This window comes from Danio rerio, chromosome 20, assembly GCF_052040795.2.
Source record: "Danio rerio strain M-AB ecotype USA chromosome 20, GRCz13ab, whole genome shotgun sequence".
Classification (NCBI taxonomy): Eukaryota; Metazoa; Chordata; class Actinopteri; order Cypriniformes; family Danionidae; genus Danio; species Danio rerio.
Window position 1 is genome coordinate 54,688,573 of NC_141040.1, and position 15,743 is coordinate 54,704,315.

The following is a 15,743-nucleotide window of genomic DNA, read 5'->3' on the forward strand; positions in this document are numbered from 1 at the left end:
TCTGGTTCTGGTTAGAATTCTGGCTGCAGCGTTCTGGATGAGCTGTAACTGTCTGACTGTCTTTTTAGGAAGACCAGTGAGGAGTCCATTACAGTAATCCACCCTGCTGCTGATAAAAGCATGAACAAGTTTCTCTAAGTCTTCACTAGAAACAAAGCATCTGATTCTTGCTATGTTTTTGAGATGATAGTATGCTGATTTACTGACTGCTTTGACATGACTGTTGAAACTCAGATCTGACTCCAGAGTCACACCAAGATTCTTGACCTTATTTTTTGTCGTTTGACCTTTAGTGCCAAGGTACGCATTTACCTTGAGAACCTCATCTTTGTTTCCAAACACAATAATTTCAGTTTTCTCTTTGTTTAACTGAAGAAAGTTTTGGCACATCCAATTGCTCATTTCATCAATGCATTGGCAGAGGGTCTCAATGGGGCTGTAGTCATTAGGCTGTAAGGCTAGGTAGATCTGAGTGTCATCAGCATAGCTGTGGTAGGAGATTTGGTTCTTTCTCATTATTTGGCTCAGAGGGAGCATGTAAAGGTTGAACAGGAGAGGTGCCAGAATCGAGCCTTGTGGGACTCCACACGTCATGGGTGTCCACCTCGACCTATGGTCACCTATACTGACATGGTAACCTCTACCTTCTAGGTAAGATCTAAACCATTTGAGGACCGTGCCAGACAACCCAACCCAGTTTTCCAGCCTATCCAGAAGTATGCTGTGATCGACAGTGTCAAATGCAGCACTGAGATCCAACAATACCAGCACTGTTATTTTACCTGAATCTGTATTTAGGCGTATATCATTGATTATCTTTATAAGAGCGCTCTCTGTACTGTGATGTGCTCTGAACCCCGATTGAAAATTGTCTAAACACCCCCTGAAGTTTAAGAACTTGTTAACCTGGTTAAAAACAACTTTTTCAATGATTTTGCCAATGAAAGGGAGATTTGAGATTGGCCTGTAATTGCTCAATAGGGTGTTATCCAGGTTGCTCTTCTTCAAGAGGGGTTTAACAACTGCAGTTTTAAGTGAGGTTGGAAAAATCCCTGAGAGAAGTGAAGCATTTACCACTTTTAGAAGATCCATTTCTAAACAGGTAAACACCGTTTTGAAGAATGATGTGGGAAGCGTGTCAAGACTGCAGGTTGATGTTTTCATAACTTGCACAGTCTCTTCTAAGATTTTACCGTTAATTGCCATGAAATCAGACATAATGTCTGATTTCTTAAGTTGTGGTTGAGCTTGTTTGATATCGACACAACTTGGCTGATTGGATGAGCTGATTGCCTTTCTGATATTATTGATCTTATCAGTGAAGAAATGAGCAAACTCATTACATTTGCTTTCAGAGAGGAGCTCACTTGGAATCTGACTGGGGGGGTTTGTGAGTCTCTCTATCGTTGCAAAGAGTGTACGAGCATTATTTAAGTTGCTGTTTATAAGGCTTGAAAAGAAAGTCTGTCTAGCAGTGTTTAGTTCCATATTAAAGGCATGAAGACTGTCTTTATAGATGTTATAATGGACTACTAGTTTCGTCTTTCTCCACATACGCTCAGCTTTTCTGCACTGTCTTTTCATCATTTGTACTTTCGGTGACCTTGTCCAAGATCCCTTTTGCCTGCCAGTCATCTTCTTGACTTTAACAGGAGCGATGTCATTTATGACATTCTCAATTTTAGAATTGAACAAATCAAGGAGAGAATCAACAGAATCTGCAGATATACTTGGTGCCAGCGATATGGCTTTCATAAACTGCTCACTGGTGTTCTCATTTATGCATCTCTTTCTGACAGAGACAGATCTGTCTTTAATAGCTGGAGTGATCAATATATCAAAAAAGATACAGAAATGATCAGATAGTGCCACATCCTTAACAACAGTTGATGAAATGTGTAAACCCTTAGTTATAAGTAGATCAAGAGTGTGTCCACGATTGTGTGTGGGTCCTTGAACATGCTGAGTCAGATCAAAAGTGTTAAAAACAGTCATCAGTTCTTTTACAGCATTGATTTCTGGATTATCAATGTGAATATTAAAATCCCCAGCAATACTAAAATAATCAAATTCAGATGTTACTATTGATAACAGCTCTGTAAAATCCTCAATAAAAGCTGGAGAATATTTTGGAGGTCTGTAGATAATGATCAGTAAGATGCGTGGAGACCCTTTTAGTGCTATACTCAGATATTCAAAAGAAAAATAGTCACCAAATGACACTTGTTTACATTCATAGACATCTTTAAACAGGGCAGCGATGCCTCCACCTCTCCTATTAACTCTGCAAACACTCAAAAAGTCAAAGTTTAAAGGAGCTGCTTCATTTAGAACTGCTGCGCTACAACTGTCATCTAGCCAAGTTTCAGTTAAAAGCATAAAATCAAGGCAATTTGTGTTGATAAAATCATTGACTAAAAGTGACTTATTATTGAGTGATCTGATGTTTAAAAGCGCTAACTTAACAGTTTTAGCTGTTTTTTCTATAGTAGTCTCAGATCTACATTTAATAGACACCAGATTTGAATGATTTGCTTTACGGCCTGATGAAGTCTTTGGTTTTCTGTCACTTAACACAACACATATCTGCTTAGAGAAAGCTACAGACACACTGGGTTCCTGCTTGTTCTGAAAACATTTGATAAAGACACTGTTATCTAAGCAGGCCCAGTTTCTATAGTTCTGGTGGGAAACTCAAATAATATACAGTGCGTCCGGAAAGTATTCACAGCGCTTCACCTTTTCTACATTTATTTATGTGACAGCCTTATTCCAAAATAGATCAAATTGATTCATTTCCTCAACATTCTACACACAACACCCCATAATGACAGAGTGAAGAAAGAGTTTTTGAAATTGTTGCAAATTTATTAAAAATAAAAAACCTGAAAAATCACATGTGCATCAGTGTTCACAGCTTTTGCTCAATACTTTGTTGATGCATCTTTGGCAGCGATTACAGCCTCAAGTCTTTTTGAATATGATGCCACAAGCTTGGCACACCTGTCTTTGGGAACTTTTGCCCATTCCTCTTTGCAGCACCTCTCAAGCTCTATCAGGTTGGATGGGAAGCGACGGTGTACAGCCATTTTCAGATCTCTCCAGAGATGTTCAACAGGATTTAGGTCTGGGCTCTGGCTGGGCCACTCAAGGACATTCACCGAGTTGTTGTGAAGCCACTCCATTGATATTTTGGCGGTGTGCTTTGGGTCATTGTCCTGCCGGAAGATGAACCGTCGCCCCAGTCTGAGGTCAAGAGCACTCTGAAGCAGGTTTTCATTCAGGATGTCTCTGTACATTGCTGCATTCATCTTTCCCTCTATCCTGACTAGTCTTCCAGTTCCTGCTGCTGAAAAACACACAGCATGATGCTGCCACCACCATGCTTCACTGTAGGGATGCTATTAGCCTGGTGATGAGCAGTGCCTGGTTTTCTCCGAACGTAACGCCTGGCATACACTCTAAAGAGTTCAATTTAAGGGTGCTTTCACACCTGTGAATCGATTCAGTTGTTCCGAAACAGAGATTACAATTGTTACATTGTTGCTCTTTGCTCTTGGAGCGGTTCGCTTTCACACTGCAAAGTTTCTAATCGGACCAAAAGAGCTAAAACAAGTCACGTGTGAGTAAACTCTCCTTACATTGGTCAGAGTGTCAGGGTTTATTTTGCAGCGTCCCGCTAAGCTGTCAGGAGAGGTGGTGGTTTGGTGGTGATTGACAGGAAGCGCGCGCGACGTGTCTAAGGAGAGACGCGGTGGGGAGGGGTGAGAATAATGCGCGACGATGCCTATTTGAGGACCGGGAGAGAGACGCGAGATTACCGGGAGATCATCACTCGTTTGCAGGCATCCAGAGACTCGCGACCCACTCATAATTCTCTCTTCATATAGCCGTAAGCCTATTACATATCCATAAAACACTGTGATATAACCGCGCTCAGATCAGATCGCTTTCTCACTACAATCGAACCGCTCCAGGGTTCGTTTCAATCGAGCCGAGACCACCTCATTCAAGCGATCTCGGATCGATTACTTTGGCGCAGAACAGAGCGCGATTGCCATGTTCACATATGCCATATACCGCGCTAACTGGGCAAACGAGATACGTTCCGAAACAAAAGTGTAGGTGTGAAAGCACCCTGAGTCTCATCAGAGCAGAGAGTTTAGTTTCTTATGGTCTGAGAGTCCTTCAGATGCATTTTGGCAAACTCCAGGCGGGGAGTGTCTTCCGTCTGGTCGTTCTACCATACAGGCCTGATTGGTGGATTGCTTCACAGATGGTTGTCCTTCTGTAAGCTCCTCCTCTCTTCACAGAAGAACGCTGGAGCTCAGACAGAGTGACCATCGGGTTATTGATCACCTCCCTGACTAAGACCCTTCTCCCTGATCACTCAGCTTAGATAGCCGGCCAGCTCTAGGAAAAGTCCTGGAGGTTCCAAACATCTTCCACTTATGGATGATGGAGGCCGCTGTGCTCAGTGGAACTTTCAAAGCAACAAAAGTTTCTGTAAACTTCCCCAGCCTTGTGCCTCAAGGCAATCCTGTCTCGAAGGTCTACAGACAATTCCTTTGTCTTCATGCTTGGTTTGTGCTTTGACATGCACTGTCAACCCTGGGACTTTATATAGACAGGTGTAAGCCTTTTCAAATCAAATTTCAAATATTGTGTCTTGGCATGCGCAAGTTCGTTATTTCCAGTAGAGGTGCAGGGGTTGCACGCGCATATTAGGATCTATGCGCTCACACTTTCGAGCCGCACCTAGTTGAAAGAATGCCGCGAACGCACCACGAGTCACATGACAAGAACTGGACTTATCAGCTGCATACTTTTTATGGAATATACACATTTCTACTCCAAAGAGAAAAAAAAATTCAATACAATAAATGTTTTTATTCTTTTTTTTTCTTTTTTTCATTGTTCTGTCATTTATTTTCAGTGTAAAATTATTACTTATGTTTAAATGCAAAAATCTTTTTTTTTTTTTACTTAATTTTAAGTCCAAAGAGAAATGGACTATTGTTTGTTTTTCTTATTATTTTGTCTTGTATTATTTAGTTACTGAACAGCAATAAACAACACTTTAACCCTCTGGGGTCGAAGACCACGTATACGCGTTTTGACCTGTGGTGTCGTTAAACTGCTGAAATGAACTTTAATTACACTTTCAGTTTTGATCGTACAGATAATATCAATAGACCAATCGAATCTGTTGTGTGTCTACTTTTTGTTGTGTACACTCACAACAACAACAAACGTGTGTGCTTTTGCAAAACAAGCAAAACAAACAGTGTAGGCAATCTATCGTTTCTCCGCGAACTGCTTTTAGAAGCGCTTCAGTAAAATGCGCTGAAACTCCGCGAATACAAAACGCACAAAGATGAGACATGCATCTCTAGAAAGCTGGAAGTGTCGACTTTTAAATGCAGCTATCCGCGTTAAAAAAACATTGCTTGATAAAGTAATCAGTATGAAACCAACGCTATGTCTAGTTTCTCAGTCTGAGCTCATTAGTTTTAATGCGACCACGCCCAGGAGGCATTGTTATTACAAGCGTCTGAAGACGCGAGCAGACTGTGGTCAGAAAAACACGTCACTAAAATGAAAGGAAACTCAGCAAATAGTCAACAAAGATGATGATTTATGGTATCTATATGAATCTTGAGACTGTATGTCTACTTGTGGATTAACCAACTCAAGTCGAAACGTGCAGATTTTCCTATATCACCTCATTACTGCTAACGTGATCATGCCTCTCAGTAAGCACACTGTTCATATGTGAATTTCCAGATGTGAAAACAACAGTGGTAAAGGACCAGTGGCAAAGAGAGCTAAAGTAGGTAAGAAGTGTTCTGAGTTTGCTCAGTAATGACACGTCTGTGTCATGACGACAAACTGTTAGATGAAGATGTTGCTTTCAACATCACAAAAATGTATAAAAACGCTACAAAAGTGGACCAAGTCTCCATTATAAGGAGTTTTTTTGTGATTTTTCTAAACTTCATTCATTCATTTTCTTGTCGGCTTAGTCCCTTTATTAATCCGGGGTCGCCACAGCGGAATGAACTGCCAACTTATCCAGCAAGTTTTTACGCAGCGGATGCCCTTCCAGCCGCAACCCATCTCTGGCAAACATCCACACACACACTCATACTCTACGGCCAATTTAGCCTACCCAATTCACCTGTACCGCATGTTTTTGGACTGTCGGGGAAACCGGAGCACCCGGAGGAAACCTACGCAAACGCAGGGAGAACATGCAAACTCCACACAGAAACGCCAACTGAGCCGAGACTCGAACCAGCGACCTTGTAATTAATGAAAGCATAATATTTCCCAGTGATGGGTTGCAGCTGGAAGGGCATCCGCTGCGTAAAACATATGCTGGATAAGTTGGCGGTTCATTCCGCTGTGGTCTAAGGGACTAAGCCGAAAAGAAAATGAATGAATGAATGCATAATAATCGAGATAACCATGAAAACGAGATTATTTCTCAGACTATAATCGTACAACCAAATTCCAAATCGTTGCATCCCAAATTGAGAACAATTTCTTTGTGTCTTTTTAACCAGGTAACCACGGATAGTCGATTAACTCGAGTATTGTTCTGAAAAGAAATCGATTAGCAGAAACCATTAATCGGTTAAAAACACAGCCTTTCGGTTAACAGTGAATCAGTTATTATGAACATCTCTAATTATTAACAATATCCGCTAAAATAAAGCTCCTGGAACGGCTCCTGGGCTGTGGATGAGGTTGTGGATGTTCCTGAAGCTGTGATGTTGTTAAAGCGCAGATGAAGGTCATGAAACAGACACAGCCTCCTCTGAGCTCCTCTGACATTCACCTGCTGTTTTTGATTCAGTGCCGCGTCTCTGATGGATCTCCGGGCTGTTTAGAGCCGGAGCAGGTGATTATAAATGACTTCTGATGTTTCTGAAGGTGTTTCCTCTGCAGATTGAATATTACAGACCTGCGGGCTTGTCATATGCTAATGCTGCATATATTAATAAAGCACCTTCACGTGTCGGGAAATCAAATGCAGCGCTCTTCATCTGTGAAACTGCTGATGCCGCCATACTAAAATAAGTGATTCATAAATTGTTTCATATGCAAAATTGGTTCATATTTTGTCATACTAGCATATGAAAAAAATCACAACTCACCAGGTATACTTAGAGTGAATGGGGTGAGTTTATTTGTTCTTTTTTTTTTTCTTCTTCTTCTTCTTCTTCTTCTTCTTCTTGTTTTATTAATAATTATTATTGTTGTTTCAATTATTATTATTGTTTTTATTATTATTATTATTTTTATTATTATTATTGTTTTAATTATTATTATTATTAATGTTATTATTGCTATTATTATTATTATTATTATTATTTAATTATTATTAGTAGTAGTAGTAGTAGTATTGTTTTAATTATTATTATTATTATTATTATTATTATTATTATTATTATTATTATTATTAATGTTATTTAATTATTATTATTATTATTAGTAGTATTATTGTTTTAATTATTATTATTATTATTATTATTAATGTTATTATTAATGTTGTTATTGCTATTATTATTATTGTTGTTGTTGTTGTTGTTATTATTATTAATATTAACTATACTTATTTTAAAATATTCTTAAAACAATTATTATTTGGGAATTTTTCAGATAAAACTATTTTAAAAACATTTTGATTAAAAAACATTTTTTTTTTCAAGTTTTATTATGAGTTTATATGTTTATTTTGTTTCTCATGATGATGATTATTATATTTATTTTTGTTGTTGTTGTTGTTATTAATACTATTATTTTATTATTAATAATATAATTGTTGTTGTTGTTATTATTATTATTGTTATTATTATGTTTGTTATTGTTACTATTATTGATATTATTATTATTTTTTTTTTTTTAACTATTATTATTATTATTACTATTATTATTTTGTAAAAAGAAGGGTAGGATATAATGACATTTAATCATAATCATATATATCTGTACCCAGAATTGACATTTTCAACAGGGTTTGATAAGTGATCTGATGGGTGTTTTGAGCTGAAACTTCACAGACACATTCTGGAGACACAACGGAATGACTTTACATCTTGTTAAGAGGCCAAAGTTGAAGCTCTTGAAGTATTTTTATAGTACAGATACAGCTGAGTGACTCAGTGTTACCGCTGCTGCAGAAAGACTGGAGCAGTATGTTGTTAATATTTGAGTATCGCACTTGAAGCCAAAGTTCTGGCACTTTTGGCTCCACTGTTGGCTCTGTCTGATGTAGAGTCACTGCTCCAGGATCACACTGACTTTATCTGCTGTGTAAAAGACTATGCCATCTGTCTGACCTGAGAATGGAGAGATCTTAGATCTGAGACTCAGATCTGAAGAATACCTGTGTCAAAAACAAATCAGCTTTTTTTCTGGAGTATGACCTTTTGTTCGCTGTTATTTTTCCCTGAGGGCATTAGTTAACGTTTAATATGTGGTTAATATGCAGTATTAAATAAAGCTTTGGCAATTTTTATTATTTATTTTTTATAAAAAGATCCACACATTTTCTTGACAACACTTAAAAGTGCTGTGGGTGATCTGCCAGAATGCTAGGGTTAGCATAATAGCTTAGAAATTTTACGATCCTCCCCTGCCACGCCTCCTTAAGTTATAAATGCGCAAACGCACACTGATTAGATATAACACTAAGAGCTCTATTTTGACAGTCCATGCGCAAAACGCAGGGCGCAAACGCTTTCAGGTCGTGTCAGAACGCATTTTTGCTAATTAACGGACGGGAAAATCTGCCTTGCGCCAAGGCGCATGGTCTAAAAGGGTTAAGTTTATTTACTTAATGAGTTATAGGTGTGTTTTGAGAATAAACCAATCAGAGTCTCATCTCCCATTCCCTTTAAGAGCCAGCTGCGTCGCACCAAGAGTGGATTCGCTATTTACAGGACGCAAAGTAAGTCAAAGTGGAAAAAATGAGCATTTCACAAGCAAAAAGTTAACAGTTAACAGTTTTTTTAACAGAAAACTGTTAAACAGAGCATCTACTGCGTGAGAATGAGAGATAATGGATCTACTTTCACTTTCGCTCTTGGATAGGGAAACCTTTACGCACAGACATCAATTAGTCTATAAATAATCAATTTCGTTTGTTAAGCGCAAAGATTCGTTTCAAAACTATTTCTAAATTCAGTTCTAATTTCTAGCAAACGAATAAATGAACAACAATAACCAAGTGTGCTCAAAAACCAGAGTTATTTCCAAATACACCTGCCATGCCCCATATGGTCTAAAACCTGACAGGTGGACAAATCTGAGCTTGTTTTTAATAAAACAAATATAAATATGGATATAATAAATAATACTGCTAATAATAATAACATTATATAAAAGCAAATCATTATGAATGAACTGAAAAAGCCTCCCGAGATGAAGAAGACATAAAAGCAGTGATTTTTCATATTTATGTAGGATAGAAAATAATATGTTTTGTAATATTTTAATCCTTTATATTTATATCCTATATCTATTCTTATTATATCCTATATATATCCTTATTATTTACATTTTTTCATATGTAAAGATATTTGCCTATTGCTCTCTTGTGTGTATTAAGCAGTGCGTAAGCGAGGCGCAACTCTGCGCTGGAGTTTAGACCGGGTTTGTTTTGGTCTAATGAAAAATCTATTATAGTTTCTCAAAATAGCAACGCGCCAGCGGTCCGCCTCAGAACTCCTTCCTTTTTAGAGCAGAATGCCTATGGGCGCACATATGAGCGCTAATGCATTTGCTATTTAAACAGCGTAGCGCAACACCTCAAAACGACTCTTTCGCCAAGCTGAAACTACCAAAAGACTATTGCGCCGCGTCTTGCGCCACAGTGCGCCAGGTGCATGACAGGGCCCTAAATCATTCAATTCAATTCACCTTTATTTGTATAGCTCTTTTACAATGTAGATTGTGTCAAAGCAGCTTCACATAGAAGATCATAGTAAATTGAAACACTGTCGTTCAGTTTTCAGAGTTAAAGGTCAGTTTAGTTCTGTTCAGTGTGGTTAATAATCACTACTGAGAGTCCAAACACTGAAGAGCAAATCCATCGATGCGCAGCTCTACAGATCCCGAACTATGCAAGCCAGTGGAGACATCGGCGAGAAAAAACTTTACCAATTGGCGAAAGGGAAGGATAAAAAGCCTCAAGAGAAACCAGGCTCAGTTGGGCACGACCACTTCTCCTTTGGCCAAACATCTTGTGCAGAGCTGCAGTCTAGGCGCTGGAGAAGCTGGACGTCAGCGAGACTCGTCTGTCCCCGGAGCATAACAGAAATCAGTCTCATGCTCTCCACACCTCCATGACCACCACAGCAGCTGCTCAGGATACGGCCTGGTCCAGGATTATGGAAACCTTGAGATCATCTCGTTGCTGGTTTTGGATCACATTACTGGCACTGCATAGTCTCTGAGGGCCTCGGGATGAGTATCCCCAGGTGGAAATAGAGAACAAAGAAAATAATTAGCGTAGCTGCTGTTCATAGTGTATATAAATCAGATGAAGAAACCTGTGTGGAGCACAATCATGTATCATACCGCTAAGTGATGCACTGAGTGTATGCTTTACTAAACAACTGTTTTCCATATCAAACTTGCAAAGTCTGAACTTACAAGGAGAGGATGCAGAACTTTAACTGCGTGTAGGCTACTTAATATCGAGGGAAAAGCTCCAATCAGAGAGGTGAATGTCGGCAGCCCCGCCTCCGTTTTCAGATGTCTCCGTTTTCCCCCATCCACACTGAGACGAGGCAGCAGCGTTTTAGGATGAAAACGGCCTCTCCAGCATTTCCAAAATGCTCCGTTTTCGGTGCTCGCAAAACTCCAGCGTAATGTGGACTGATGGCGGACTTATGTGTTTTCAAACTAAATTGCATTAATGTAAACGGGGCCTCAGAAGTATAGCTGTAAAACAGCCGAGAGGGGAGGAAAAGTCATGCCAGCAGGTCAAATGGGCCACAGTGAGAGAGAGAGAGAGAGAGAGAGAGATGGAGTACTTTCATTCTCTCAATCGCAGTGAAATAGGGGCTTCTGCTGTAAGTGTCAGTGAAAGACTATCCAGCAACACAGAGTTTTAAGTAGTTGGAGTGTTGTAAATACTCATGCTCGCCTCCCTCGCCATAGTACATATGAGATAAATGACGTCAGAACACAATAACCAGTTATGATTATTGCATAACCGAATTGTGTCAGGGTTCTGCCACTCTGGTCTTGTAAATTCTTGTTTTGGTGGCAGACCTCTGACACTACCCATGTCTGGTCCTGTTTCTGTCTCTGTGTGCGCGCGCGGCGTCGTGGTTGTACGCGGAGTGTGCGCGCTGCACGCTTGGTGGCCGCGCACGCTCTGCATCCCTCAGACGCGCGCGCTCTTGTACTAGTGTTTGTTTGTTCTGTCAGCATCGCGCTGCTTTATTCTCGGCGCCTCCGTCTAGTTGGTTTCAGTTTTGGTTGGCGCTGAGATGAAGCATGCGCGTTGCTTAAGTGTGAGCGCACGGTAAGGTGTTTATCTATCGTGCGCTCGTGTCTTGTGTCTTTTGTCAAAGCACGTGGCTGGGTGTTTACATTGTGGTCACGTGCTTTTGTCGTGTGCTTCAGTGTTGTGTTATGTGAGCGCATGGCTTGTGTTGTCTCTCTGTGTCATGCGCTCTCCCGTCTATTGTCTAGTCCCACCCTCCTTGTTAACCCATTATTAGTTAATTGTGTTCACCTGTGTGTCAATTTACTTTTTGCCTTATAATCCCTCTCATGTTTTCAGTCCTTGGCCAGTTCGTCGTCGATTGTTTCCTGTCTTGTTGTGTCCAGCCCTGTCTTGTCCTGCCAGTCCTGCCAGTCTAGTCAAGTTTGTTTGTTCGTTTATTTGTTTTATTAGAGTTTTCCCCCTCGGGGTTGTTTGTTTTGCCTTTTTGTTTTTATTTTATTCTTAATAAACACCCATTATTTGCTGCACCTGAGTCCTCGCTCCTTTTTCCCCTCACCGAACGTGACAGAATTGTATGCGTCTGAACGCGGTGCACAGAAGAAACCCTTAATTTTGACACCCCTAATATGAACACATTTAGATCATTTACTGTAATCAGTTCTATTGTAATATGAAGAGACTTTCAACCAGCACAACAAAACATGTATCGTTTATATCGATATGGTTTGAGGCCACACGTGCGCATTCTCTATGAAACAGACCACTCCAAGGTAGCACACGAGAACCACTTGCACAAATGCAAACATGCAAACTCCACACAGAAATGCCAACTGACCTAGCCGAGGCTCGAACCAGCGACCTTCTTGATGTGAGGCGACAGCACTACCCACTGCACCACTGCGTCGCCATTATTATGTTTTAAAAGGGATTATTTTATTGTTTTTTTATTGTATTAAAAAAAAAATGTTTAGTGTTAATGTGACATGTTTCTGTCCGATATTACATGTTCCACACTGCCACTATAAATAAAAGTTATTTTTTGAAGGATTTGACATGTGGACCTTCACTTGGTTTGCAAAGCTTGATGTGGCCCTCGGGTCTAAAAAGTTTGCCCACCACCGTCCTAAGGCCACTGGGTGGCATTAAGCCCGGGTGTGAGGTCCCTTTCATCGCTGCTTGCAGCTTTAGTTTTCTTTGCAATTGAATATTCTCAAATGGCTGAAAATCTGGTGTTTCCATCTGTGCATGTACTCTAGGTAAAGCTGTGTTCTCCATGCAGACCTCAGATCAGCTCTCTGAAAACACATGTGAATCTGCACACATTGATTCTCTGTGCGATTTGACAGCGGAGCTTCAGATCAGCGCCGGTGTTTGTGCTTGTGTTTTCATCACGCATGAGTGACATTTGGACGGGTCTGCGTTGTGTGTGTGTGATTGCTGAGAGTGACTGACGCTGATGTAATTACCGTCGAGTGCTGACACCTGCTATTGAGCGCAGCGCTGCGGGTTTGCTCATCTCTGCTCCCAGCATGAATCGGAGGCATTTTACAGCCCCCCCCCAAAAAAAAAAACACTTGTAGAGCCGTGCGGTGCAACTATGGGCTTGTGCAGCATTCAGGGTTGACTGTTCAGCTCTTGGATTTCATATCAAGGAGCGAACAGAATACAGCACTGCAGTCTGAAGGAAACCTCTATTAAAGGGCACCTATCATGCTAATGGAACTTTTGGAAAGTGTCTGAACAGAAATGTGTGGAGGTATCGTTTATATTGCAGTGATATAAACAGAGCAAGTCTTTCTTTTTTATTTCCTGAGGGTAAAATAGGATGCAGATCTCAGCGATTTTAATGACACATTATTAACACCTATAATATCATCCACAAGACAGGATTTGCAAAGAAACTCAGATTAAAAGGTCTGTTCAACTCTTTGTGATCAAGCTGCACTTCAAGCAGTAAGTGCTATTCATTTGGATGAATGGATGGATAAAATGGAGGATAAATGGGTGAATCATAATGATGAATGGATAGATTAATAGATGGATAAAGTGGTTGATGGATGGATACAATAGAGGATAAATGGGTGGATTGTAATGATTAATGGAAAGATTAATCAATGAATAAAGTGTTGGATGGATGAATGGATGGATGGATGAATGGATGGATGGATGGATGGATAGGAAAATGTAGGATAAATGAGTGGATGGATGGATGAATGGATGAATAGATATGAATTGGATAGATATGAATTGGGATGGATAGATGGATGGATGGATGGATTAATGGATGGATAGATCAATACAGTGATAGCTTGATAGACAGATGAATGGTGGATATGGATTGGGATGGATGGATCAATGAATTGGGATGGATGGTTGGATAGATGGGTGGATACAGTGATGGCTTGATGGACAGATGGATGGATGTGTGAATAAATTGATGGACAAGGTAAATAAATTAAATGATGAATGGACAAAATGATGGATGGATGGATGGATGAATGTATGGATAGTGATGGATAGGTGAATAACATTTCATTTGGATGAATAGATGGATAAAATGGAGGATAAATGGGTGGATCACAGTGATGAATGGAATGATTAATAGATAGATAAAGTGATGAATGGATGGGTGGGTGGATAGATAAGAAAATGGAGGATAAATGAGTGGATGGATGGATGGATGAATGGATATGGATTGGAATGGATAGATATGAATTGGGATGGATGGATAGATGTATTGGGATGGATGGATGGATCGATGGATGAATGGATGGGTGGATACAGTGATAGCTTGATAGATGGATGGATGTGTGGATAAATTGATGGACAAGGTAAATAAATTAAATGAAATGACAAAAGGATGGATGGATGGATGGATGGATGGAGGAATAAATGTATTGATAGTGATGGATAGGTGAATAACATTTCATTTGGATGAATGGATGGATAAAATGGAGGATAAATGGGTGAATCACAATGATGAATGGATAGATTAATAGATGGATAAAGTGGTTGATGGATGGATGGATACAATAGAGGATAAATGGGTGGATTATAATGATTAATGGAAAGATTAATCAATGAATAAAGTGTTGGATGGATGAATGGATGGATGGATGAATGGATGGATGGATTGATAGATGGACAAAATAATACAGACCGTGACTGGTGCTCTTTGAGGGCTGTTATTGGAGGTTATTGAGCGACTGACTCCTGACAGACAAGTGTAGAATCTGAACTGTGTGTGAAAGATCAGCCTGCGGCTTCAGGCGACTCTTCTGATCGAGTCCTTCTGACTGCAGTGTTTGATATCATCTTCTAACACAAGATAAATGAACTTCACCTTTACCACTGCTCTTCTGTTCTCACACTGACACATGAGCCAAACGGATGAAAGAAGACACTGGAGGTCATTAGGACCAAATATTACTGACACTAAAGTTTGTGCGAGCGTGTGTGTGTGTGCATGTGTGCAATGTAAAAAAGTTATTACAGATTGTAATTATACAAAGTTCATAATAATACAGTATTTTTAACGTGTGATTGAACATAAACTGGTTATTTTTTACTTTTAATGGCATACACTTACCGGCCACTTTATTAGGGACACCAGTCCTACATCTAACAAGACAATGTGCCATGTCATAAAGTGCAAATCATCTCAGTCTGGTTTCTTGAACATGACAATGAGTTCACTGTGCTCAAATGGCCCCCACAGTCAGAAGATCTCAATCCAATAGAGCACCTTTGGGATGTGGTGGAATGGGAGATTCACATCATGGATGTGCAGCCGACAAATCTGCAGCAACTGCATGATGCTATCATGACCAAAATATCTGAGAAATACTTTCCAGTACCTTGTTGAATCTATGCCACGAAGGATTAATGCAGTTCTGAAGACAAAACGGGGTCCAACCGGTACTAGTAAGGTGTACCTAATAATGTGACCGGTGAGTGTAAATGTTGTTTGTGTATTTTGGATTGGTAAAATGCAGAGAGTACAGATTCCATTTGGTTACACTTCACCTCACCTGTATTTTTTGATTTATGCAGTTGTAACAGAGACAGCAGTGTTTCTGAAGGTGGTTTGTCAAACCCACTCACCTGTGTGAAGCACACACCGTTGGTTGTAACGTGTGCCACAGTAAAGTCACAGTCTGTTACAGCAAAAAAACGTTTGCAAGTGTGGGTTAAAGTGTCAGAGAGATGAAAGAGTGTGTTTTCTGCAGGTGGTTTGTCAAGCCTACTCACCTGCGTGAGGCACACTCAGAAT

At 39.9% G+C, this 15,743-nt stretch overlaps 1 protein-coding gene across 9 annotated transcripts in view; it reads left to right on the forward strand.

The window, feature by feature from the left end:
• The window catches only part of fut8b (fucosyltransferase 8b (alpha (1,6) fucosyltransferase)), a 220,489-nt gene that overhangs the window by 12,375 nt on the left and 192,371 nt on the right, over positions 1-15,743 (forward strand). The gene's annotated exons all lie outside the window — the stretch shown is intronic.